The following is an 8,143-nucleotide window of genomic DNA, read 5'->3' as shown; positions in this document are numbered from 1 at the left end:
CTCAAGGCTTATGGTATGCATGAATGGTATGATTTTCATTTTCACTCTTTTTTATATGATTTGCATGAATTAAAAATTCTGATTTGATTTTCCCTAATGTTAGTTTCTAAACCTTTGATATTGGATTTGTAGATTCACTTACAAAATGGTGGATTAAAATAGAATGTAGGTAGTAGCTTTGGAAACCCAAGGATGAGTGGAGGTTTCGAATTCTATGTGATGCAGGGGAATTTTGTTGCTGCCTTCTCAACAAATTATGGAATTGGTTTTAATAGTTTGATAGAGATTTTAATGGTTTTAACAGCAATTGTATAGAAAAAGATCTTTATTTTGCAGTTTTTCTCTTAATAGTTTCGTACTAGTGTTTTACTCACTTCTTAGTAATGAAATGATATTGATTTGTATGGAAAAGAAACCAAAGTGGGTGCAAAATTGCAGAATTTCATGAAAACAGAGCCCGGGATAAAAAAAAAAAAAAAAAAAAAACCGATCCGTCCATACAACCCGGTATGTACGGACGGGTTAGGTCGGGTTGGCACGCTTTGGGCAATCGGGTCGGATCCGACCATGCACAGAAACGACTTTTGGTTCACGGGTTGCAGGCCTAATCTCTATGCAAGATGCATCATATTAGATTACAGTAAATAAGCTTTTTATCAGACCATTTTTATGTGCTTAGACAAAAAAAAAAAAAGGCTTTTAATCCGGATGAATTCTTCCACATTTCAAATAAGGAGTCTCAAGCACGTGCATTTTTACATTATTATATTTCAATAACAGATGGTGGATAGGTTAACAAAAGATCTAGTAAGGAGCCACGTCATTCAGTTAATTCATTACATTAACTAAGAGAACAAGAAGATTGATTAAGGCAATATTACATGAAAATCTACTTAATAATGGAAAATAAGGTTTGTGTAAATGTAAGCGAAAGCAATACGACGGCCGCAAGAAATGAAAGAAGTGACCAAGGACTGTGGAAATAATTGTGCCGTAGTTTTGCCATCCATACATTCCGACGTCTACTGCAATGCTTCTCCAAATCCTTAATAGTTTTAGCATATATGGGAGACCTGTATGGAAGATAGACATTGTGACCAAGCTTGTTAACCATGGTGGAAGTAAATTCATCATCACCTAAAAGATTTTTGATAATTCCTCTTCGACGCAGAAATTCAACATCCTTTGGAGAGTTAATGAGATCGTCCAGGAAGCACATATAGTCGGTGGCGAAATGCGAATCCTTGTCTTGACTATATTGCTCGTATGCAATTAGATTCCGTAAGTATGTCTCTGTATTATCATCTATTGTCAAAGGCGAAACCTCCAATACCCCATTGTCGTTGAACTTTATGCCAAATATGTTGCCTCTCTCTGCCTTCTTGAATTTAACTCCAGCCTCATGAAGCTCAGTGGCACTATGTATTAACGTCCAATCTCCATTCTCTGCATCCTTGGAAAGCTTTGTGAAATCTACAAGATTGGCAGCTTTATGTATCAAACCAGATAGATGCTTAAATGTCTCTGAAAGCTTCTTGAACTTCACTCCATCCTCTTGAGGCGGTACTATGGCATGATGTTTGTCCATATCAAGTACTGAAAAGCTAATATCTGAATGCATTAGATCAAGTAGATGCGTTAACTGATCCGATCTCTTCTCTAATATGTGTTTAACGCTCTTTTCGTACTTATCTTCCATTTCTAGGACCATTGCATCATTACTTGGAGAATTGATAGTTTGTTGAAATGGAATTCGCGGAGAGAGAAAATGAAGGGCAAGACGAACGAGTCAGATCATGTTGTCTCCTCCTGATGATCCACTGATCATCTCAAACAATTTAGTAAGAATAAAGAATGGAAGTTGATTTTCAAATAACAGTAGATCACGCACTATGCCATTATGCATCCAATCCAGTTGAAAGATTGGATCACATTCATCTCTGAGATGCTGCATCCCCCACTTGCCGAATAGCTCAATGATGAAACACCCATCAAGTAGCATCATTTCTACAAAATCATCTTTGGTCTGGCGAATGCATTCTGCATAGCATTTACGGGCTCTCTCTTCTAGTTCACGCAAGGCCATGATGTATCTGTCTACACTCTTTTCACTTCTCCTTTGAAGCATTTGCTGTAGATACCGCAATTTATGCTCTTCCATAAGTCCAAGGCCGTCCTTGCCATGATTATATGGACCGATGGCAAGCAGCAAGGGTTCATAAGCCTTGTTATTTACGTTGCGTAAATGGCGATGCAATTTGAATATACAACACTTAGGTGAAATTGGAGTCAAGCCAGCGAGCTTTCTATCAATACGATTGGAGAGAGTAGGACTCATATTCCAGAGAAATAGCACAAATATTTGTTCCAAGCAGCACGTTCTAACCAGCAGCTTGAACAACTTTCTGATATATATATATATAAAGAAAAAAAATGAAAAAACACACTTTCTATTAATATAAGGTTTACACTAAAATAGATCAGAGAATTATGCTATACAGTAAAGCAGATTCATTTTTTTAATGAGATTAATACAGCTATTCTTTGGTTTAATAATATAATAATTAATGTCGAGCTAAAAATCATGCATACGTTTATTTATTTTCCATTTAATTTGCTTAGACAATTGTCGGGTGCTATTTTAATGTGGCTGCTTAGGCTTCATTATGAAAATTAGCAGCTGATCAACTGAATGGAAATACTAGGTCATTCATTTTCTAGAGGAAAAGCACCTAAATTGGGTTGAAAAGTAGTGGACTTACCTAGGAATTTTACCATGTTAAAAAAAGATTGAGAATTTTATTCTTCTAATCTTACTATCTTTGGGATCCGTGTTATTAGACTGTGTACTAATTTTTTGTAGTCACTATTCATTAAAAAATGATTTAGATCTAATAACTCATTTAGAATAATATAGACATAATTAAATGCAATATTAGTATTCTAATATAAGATTAATAGACATATCGAATTGCGAATTTCTTGAAATTCAGGTATCAAATTTGTAAAAATTGAAAACTGACATCTTTGAATTGTAAAAATATGAAAACCCAGATACTAATTTTACATTTAACTCTAAAAAAAAATATAACATATTAACATGAATAGGGGCACCGGTACTTTCACACGGATCCGTCCGTTGAACAATCCATGGACGACACTGTTGATCATGTTAGAGTATTAGTAATGGTTTATTCATTTTTATTTTTATTCTCAAATTTGAATAAATTTGTCTTAAAATCACCTATATTGGCTTATCTATCTTTATAATTTTAAATAACTATAAACAGTGATTATTCATCTTTGAAGATGTCATTTTCCTTCTTTAAATATTATTTTATTATTTTTTCTCTCTCCTCCCAACTCTCTCTCTTCTCTCTTTTTTTCTCTTTTCTTTTTTCTCTTCTCTCTCTTTATTATTTTATTATTATTTGATAAAAAAATATATAATCCAATGTAGGAATTTTTCTTCATATTCAAAATCAATTTTCAAAACATGTAATTTTACATATGAAGATAAAGAATCGATTGCCAATGCTCTTAGATGTATCCGTGTAGACTTATGGAAGTAGACTCTTTAGGGCTTATTTGGAAATAGATTTCATCCCAAAATTCTTATATCATTTCTTAATATCTCATTCCATCTCATTTTTAAATATAATTCAAATATAAAATTTTCAAACTAAGAATTACAACTTTTTCAACATAATTATTACAAGTTTCGCAAACTTTCAAACAAAAAATAAAAAGTAATTTCAACTTTTTCAAATTCTGAAATAAAAATAATATTATAAAACTATATTCTAATAATATGTTAATTTTATAATATTTTTTATTCAATTTTTCTCTCTAATTTCTAAAAATGTTAAAAATCCTTAACTCAAACTATTTCACTATTATTCACAAACTATCATACTACTATTTACAAAATTCTTATCTCATTTCATTATCCAAACGAATCCTTAATTATTTTCGTAAAAGAAATTAATTAGGATCTAATAACTGTGAATAAGTTATAATGCCGAAAATTATTATTGAAACTGTACTGAAATTCATATACCGTTTGATTTTGAACTTCTTTTCAGAGTACTTCTATCGCAGAGTTCTCAAATGGTTCAACTTTGGCACCTGAAAAAATAAATACTGAAGCATTTGAAAATTACACAGTGAATATGGAAAGGTAGAGATAAGAATAAGGGCAATATTCCATGTTGTTAATTACGTCTATTTTGGGGCTGTCCGAAAGCAGAAAAGGTGGCCTAACTGTTTTGGTATACTATAGGAGGAAAAAAATAAATGAAAAAAACAAAAAAAAAAAAGAAGCTCAAAACAGAAGAAAGGTAAAAGACATTTTTCTTTTAGACTTACTTGCTTAATGATGAGAAGTAGATCGCCCCTACTACCCCTGCAGATCGCTTCTTTCCCTTTATTTAAATGAAAGCTGTAGCCGAGAGTTACAAATACAGCTAGCTCAGACGACTTAAATAATGTTGCCTTTACACAAACGTGTGGACAAAGTCAGAGTCAAATTAATACAACGTAGATCATGACCGTGCGTCGACCTACTGAACTTACCGTGAAAATGCCGCAGTTGTGAGTCATGGTACGGTCATTTGGATTTAATATAAATAATTAAATATATCATTTTTGATATTTTTGAATAAGGAATAATGATCTCATATTTATACAATTTTTTTAAATTGCATGATCCGCTATTAGGATCAGTTACTACTGTTAATATAAAACAGTACCACAAAACCAAATTTCTTGTCCATCTTAACAATTAAATCTAATTAACCATTTTGTTTAAATTGAAAAATGTCAGTAGTTTTAGATTAAATGATGGCAACACGTGACCAAAATAGCTAACATGAATTTCCATGTATTAGGAATTTCCTGCAAGCATTAAGCAACCACGACATATACGTACGCAAGGATATAGAAAAGCCATTTTGCATTTATAAGTTAAAACATGTTAAAATATGGTCTCCAGTAGATGATCATGCACAGTAAAGACAAAATACATGTCTTTTCTGTTCCCTCACTTAATTCCTTCGTACTACTTAACCACATTTACACTTTTATTTAATTTATAGAACATTAAAAGGTTATAACATTATTAAAGTTACAATCTTTTACTCCTTTGAAATCCTAGATGTACATGTCTCTCTCTCTCTCTATGAAGATCACACACCATCCTCGAACGCAGTAGATTATAGTTTGTTTTCTTCTTTTGTAAAGTGCTCTACGCCTCGATCGATCAAATACTCGAAATATGGAGTAAGAAATATATTTTAAAATTAAAAAATAATTTTTATATTTTTTGGAAAAAAAAAAAAATCAAGCTAGCCACTAGGGTGTGGCCAAGTCAAGCCGCTGGCAATGTTATAAAAGTCATGACTTATTTGTGTAGGGGAAAATTCTTCAAGCTAGCTGGCTATGAAAATGAATCTTTGTCATTATATATTAAATTATTGGTTATTTCGATATTTAGGGTTGACCCGAAGTCTATGGTTGGTCCACGACCCTTGGATGCATTTATTTTTTATGTACTTTCTTGATAATAATTATTATTTTATATTTAAATTTTTTTATTTAAATTAGTTTTTGGGCTTTAAAATTATTGCGTTATTGGATTTTTTTTATTATTCTATTTTATGTAGTCACTACATTTAAATTGTTTTATTTAACTTGCTGTTTTGAAAATTATTTTCGTTGAATCAGTTTTGTGACCGAAATTGAAAGGACTGGATCTCATTTCTTTCCATTCTTGTTTTCTTTTTCCTTCTTTTTCTTTTCCTTCTTCTCTTTTGTTTTTCCTCTTCCTACTCTGCTTATTTCTCCTCCGGTGCGATAGACCCCTCCCCTCTTCTCGTCCATTTTCTTCGTCCAACCTCAGTGCTGCCGTGTGCCACCTGTGACCAACACCATCCCTCCATTTTCTTCCCTTCCAGCCGGTGAGCTCCCCCACCAATTTTCAGCTTCTCCCTCACCACCGTTAGCCCCAAGGCATGGTTGGAAGTTGTGGCCCTTTTTCACTCTAGTGCCGTCATCACGCCATCTTTGGCCACCACCTTTTCACCACTTCACCACTAGCCTCCCAACTACTTGACCCACCCTTTCCCAGCTTCGATCTGCCACCAGTGAAACCCATCTATTGTATTTTTTGATTTGTTTTCTTATTTTGTAAAGTACTCTACGCTTCGATCGATCTAATACTAGAAATATGGAATAAGAAATATCTTTTAAAATTAAAAAATAATTTTTACATTTTTTGAAATAAAAAATCAAGCTAGCCACTAGGATGTGGCCAAGTCAAGCCGCCGGCAACCTCTATAAGTCTATGTTATAAAAGTCATGACCTATTTTGTGGGGAAAAATTCTACAAACTAGTTGGCTATGACAATGATTCTTTGTCAACATCTATTAAATTATTGGTTGTTTCGATATTTATGGTTGATTCAAAGTCTATGGTTGGTCCACGACCCTTGGATGCCAAAGATGTCTTTAAGTTGTGATATTTGATATTTTAGTATATTTTAATTGAAAGATTATTTTATTTAATTTAAATATTAGTTCTCTTATTTTAAATTTAATATGTATCTCGTTAGATTTATTTTATGATTTTAAAATTATGAAATTTATTTTTGATATGCTTTCTTGATATTAATTATTGTTTTGCATTTAAAATGCTCTTTGATTTAAATTAGTTTTTGGGTTTTAAAATTATTATGTTGTTGGATATTTTTATTATTTTATTTTATTTAGTCACTACGTTTAAATTATTTTATTTAACTTGCTATTTTGAAAATTATTTTCGTTGGATCAGTTTTGTGACCCAAGTTGAAATGATTGTACCTCATTTCCTTCAATTCATTTTTCTTTTTCCCTCTTTTTCTTCTCCTTCTTCTCTTTTGTTTTTCCTCTTCCTCCTCTGCTTATTTCTCCTCTCGCGTGACAGACCCCTCACCTCTCCCCATCCGTTTTCTTCGTCCACCCTCAATGCCGCCATGTGCCGCCCATGACCAGCACCATCCCTCCCATTTTCATCCCCTTCGGCCGACAAGCTCCCCCACCAATTTTTAGCTCCTCCCTCACCGCCGTTAGCCCTTAGGCATGGCTAGAAGCTGCAGCCCTTTTTCACTCCAGCGCTGCAGTCACACCACCTTTGGCCACCACATCTTCACCACCAACCTCCCAGCTACCTCACCCTCCCTTCCCCAGCTCCGATCCACCACCGGTGAAGCCCATCCATTGCATTTTTCGATTTGAGCTTCCTTGGCCTCCAACCGTCGGCCATACTTTGATCCACAGCCAACCACCACTACCATTAGTTTCACCAACAGTCCTAAACCCTTCCCTAGCCATTCCAAGTCTTCATTTGTCCCCATTCGAGAGTTGGGTTTTTGAGACCCACGGCCCTTGTCAATTTTGCTATGTTGCGTGGCTGTGCCGCCACTTCTAGAACCTCTGTGATCCTTAAAAAATTATATTATAGCACTGTAAATAATTTTTCAAAGAACTTTATGAAATTTGAATATATTTTTGCATAAATATATTTTCTGTAGTTTGGTTTTTTATGCCGAACATTGAGTCTGAGGAGTTTGGTGGTCTATTAGATTGGAGGATGGAGTTGTTTGTGTGATTGGATTATGCTAAGATTTGTTGGTTGTTGAATATTTGTGTCGTGTCATATACATTACATAATTGCATGCATGTTCATGTTTGTAAATGAAAACTAGGTTTTCGCATAATTGCATAATGTTCATATGTATATTTGAAAACTGAGTTTTCATGTAAGAGATGATTTTTGGATACACTTGAAATTAATTGATTGAAAAGAATGAAAGAAATGAAAAGGAACTATAAGGATGGTGGTATAGTCCCGCCTGTGATTCCTGCCTACTATGCATGTAGTATGGATGGCAGTAAGTAAGGATGGTAGTAGTCCCGTTTGCGATTCCCGCTTACAGTGTAGGCTATAAGAATGGTTGTGAAGCTCCCAACTCCCATGTACGGATACATGAAAATTGAGGCGTCAAAATAATAACAACACGGGTCACACACCCCAATGACAAGTGCTAAGTGTGTGCACATACAACACGTGTAAAACAAGATAGGCTCATAAATCTCTCTACCATCT

The 8,143-nt window shown here is 34.0% G+C and overlaps 1 pseudogene; it reads right to left on the bottom strand.

The window, feature by feature from the left end:
* Positions 1–694: 694 nt before the first annotated feature.
* Positions 695–4,450, bottom strand: LOC122316533 (annotated as a pseudogene).
* Between the last annotated feature and the right edge of the window lie 3,693 nt (positions 4,451–8,143).

The sequence above is a fragment of the Carya illinoinensis genome, chromosome 1, assembly GCF_018687715.1.
Source record: "Carya illinoinensis cultivar Pawnee chromosome 1, C.illinoinensisPawnee_v1, whole genome shotgun sequence".
In the NCBI taxonomy this organism is placed as follows: Eukaryota; Viridiplantae; Streptophyta; class Magnoliopsida; order Fagales; family Juglandaceae; genus Carya; species Carya illinoinensis.
Note: the sequence above shows the minus strand (reverse complement) of the source record. Positions and strands in the feature narration are given on the sequence as shown.